Raw genomic sequence first — 3,333 nt, forward strand, 5'->3', positions numbered from 1 at the left:
ATTTGTGCCCACTATTACGTTTAAACGACGATGTCTTTCGATGTTTTGTGTAGGCTGTCATGACTGTTGAAACAGTTGCTTTTTGAACATTTAATAAGTTGACCGTCTCGGTTACTGATGCTCCAGTTAATCGGGCCCCCACAATGTGCCTTCTTTGGAAGTCTGTTAGGTCTTTCCTTGCACTTCGACCTCGGCCTCTGAATGCAGATACGAAGTGTGCACTACGCGTAAACAATCTGCACTGATGCCTAGTCCGTATGGAACACGCACAGTCCAGCGCGACACGTGCCTTACCTTCGTTGTTAACCGCCAAACACAACCATCACATTATTACCTCTTTTCACATTATTTTGCCGGTCCCCTGTAGGCCATGGCAATAATATTCACGTAGTTCACGGATGACACAATGCCTTCGATTACTACCACAGGGTCCAGAGGGAACCCAGGTGAGCGTCCCCCATGGGGTAGTATTACCCCATACCATGTGTCAACCTGCCGTTCGCCTGAATGACGTCAATCCCAATACGACCATCGACCGGTTGTAACAACCTACTTGATCCACTCGACCAGGCGACACGTTGCTATTGATCCACGGTCCTATCGCGATGATCACGCGTCCACTGCAGTCGTAACCGAGGTTGTCGTTGGATTAACAAGGGAACGGGTATGGTCGTCCGAGGCGGAGTGTTGAACGCTGTACTCTGAAACACTTCTGCCTGGACCAGCATTGCACTCTGTCTTCAGATCGCTTTACGGAAATGTCAAACCTCCGACCTGCACGTCATGAGACCTGAGAGAGTCCCACACCTTGTCGCCTACTCATTGTTTCACCGTCCTCCAATCACTTTCCACAGCCTACAACAGGACGCGAACAGCGCCCAGCTTCGCCGTTTCTGAGACGCTCGCGCCTAGGCGCCGAACCATTACTACATACTGAAACTTCCTGGCAGATTAAAACTGTGTGCCCGACCGAGACTCGAACTCGGGACCTTTGCAAAGGTCCCGAGTTCGAGTCTCGGTCCGGCACACAGTTTTAATCCGCCAGGAAGTTTCATATCAGCGCACACTCCGCTGCAGAGTGAAAATCTCATTCTGGAAACATCCCCCAGGCTGTGGCTAAGCCATGTCTCCGCAATATCCTTTCTTTCAGGAGTGCTAGTTCTGCATGGTTCGCAGGAGAGCTTCTGTAAAGTTTGGAAGGTAGGAGACGAGGTACTGGCAGAAGTAAAGCTGTGAGTACCGGGCGTGAGTCGTGCTTCGGTAGCTCAGTTGGTAGAGCACTTGCCCGCGGAAGGCAAAGGTCCCGAGTTCGAGTCTCGGTCGGGCACACAGTTTTAATCTGCCAGGAAGTTTCATATCAGCGCACACTCCGCTGCAGAGTGAAAATGTCATTCCATTACTACATACTGTTTGTCAGATTCACCTATGTCAGTGGATTTCCTCGTTTGCGTCCTTTAACGTCACTACAATGATTCATCAATCATCTCTGCTCCGTTCACATACTGTCCCTAGCGCGTCAGCGCACCCAACATCAACAGACAGCATTTAATCTCGCGCATGGGAATACTGGCCCTTCAGTGTAAGAATCATATACGTCCGTTCCTGTGAGTGCCACTAAAATACTGTGAGAAAATCCCGTACATAAACAAATCAGGATTAAAAAGATTCGGTCCTGTCTACATGTCTGTCTTTGAAGTTTATCAATTTCATTTTAAAATTATGGCAGATGTTTTACTTTTAGGAGATACCGTTTCTTCAGTAGCTAAGGAAATACGAGGGGCGTTTAATAAGTAACGCAATGCATTTTTACTCTCGAGCAACTTCGGTTGAAAAAATGCAAAATTTACTGTGGGACATCGTGGGACATTCCTGCTTCAGCCCATGTAGTCTCAGTTCCGACAGATGGCGGCGCTATAAGTTGCATACAAAATGGCGTCAGTAAAGGAGTTGCGTTTTAAGCAGGTAGCTGTCATTGATTTTCTTTTCGGGAAAAGCCAGAGCGTCTCAGATTTTCATAGGCGCTTGAAGAAAGTCTTCGGAAAAAAACCTTAGCAGTGAACAAAAGCACAGTGAGTCGTTGGGGGAGCGGCATCTGTCATTATCGCAACATGTTCACTCAGACCTGTCCTATCCTCCGCGAGCCGTTGTGTGTCTTGCATTGTTGGAACGTGGGTACACTCTCATTCGAGGTGATCAACCGATTCAGTCAAACACCTCGCTGCACAACTGGACGTCTCTGTTGATAGTGCTGACATGCTTTTATACCAGCTGGGGTACTCGAAAATGTGTGCCCATTGGGTTCCTCGCCACCTAACAGAGGACCATAAAGAGCAACGAAGGACCAGTTCTGCAGAACTGTTTGCATCTAACGAGGGTGCACTCTGCAGGAAGCAGCTCGTGGTGATGGAGAGGCTTTTCTTGCAGGAAGACGTTGTCTCTGACATCGACCAGTAGAATGGTACCACACGGGCCGTGAGGCTCTCCCAGTAAGGTGGTGTCAAGCCGTTGCATTTAACAGAGATTATGTTGAAAAATAGGGTTTTGTAGTGAAAATGCTAATGAATTGTGTGGTGATTTGAATTCCGAGTAAAATCAACCTGTTTCCAGAATGATATTTTCACTCTTTAGTGGAGTCTGCCCTGATATGAAACTGCATACCGGAGTGAGACTCCAACTCTGGGGTTCGAGTCTCGTTCCGACACACAGTTTTTATCTGCCAGGAAGTTTCTGAAAACCAAACTCTAAAAAAAAAAAATGTGTTGCATTACTTATTGAACGTCCCTCGAACATTGAAACGACAGTGGTTTTTCCCTTGTTGCATTCAGTAAGTAAATAGTCCACGTCTTGTCAAATGGCCGGCCGAAGTGGCCGTGCGGTTAAAGGCGCTGCAGTCTGGAACCGCAAGACCGCTACGGTCGCAGGTTCGAATCCTGCCTCGGGCATGGATGTTTGTGATGTCCTTAGGTTAGTTAGGTTTAACTAGTTCTAAGTTCTAGGGGACTAATGACCACAGAAGTTGAGTCCCATAGTGCTCAGAGCCATTTGAACCATTTGAATCTTGTCAAATGAGCGTAAACAATCAATAAATCAGCTATATACGCTGGGACGGCAATGTTTGAATTCCCTGGCTCTAAAATTACTCTCCTCACTACGTCTGCGAACTCGTACGGGGGATGAACGACCGTATCTACGGTAAGATTATATAGCGGGAACTGTTGTATCTCAAAAATGATCCCGTCGTTGACGGGACGTTAGCCCTTAGTCTCGCTGTTGCATCCACGGACCCAACCAACCAACCCGCGCCCTGACCGTGACATCGCTGGCCACAGTTCC

General features: G+C 47.8%; 1 non-coding gene across 1 annotated transcript; it reads left to right on the forward strand.

Moving 5' to 3' along the window:
* Positions 1 to 1,253: 1,253 nt before the first annotated feature.
* On the forward strand, positions 1,254 to 1,328 carry Trnap-cgg (transfer RNA proline (anticodon CGG)). Its single transcript has one exon. It is a non-coding gene; the product is annotated as a tRNA-Pro (tRNA).
* Positions 1,329 to 3,333: the final 2,005 nt, after the last annotated feature.

Source organism: Schistocerca nitens, chromosome 5 (genome assembly GCF_023898315.1).
Source record: "Schistocerca nitens isolate TAMUIC-IGC-003100 chromosome 5, iqSchNite1.1, whole genome shotgun sequence".
In the NCBI taxonomy this organism is placed as follows: Eukaryota; Metazoa; Arthropoda; class Insecta; order Orthoptera; family Acrididae; genus Schistocerca; species Schistocerca nitens.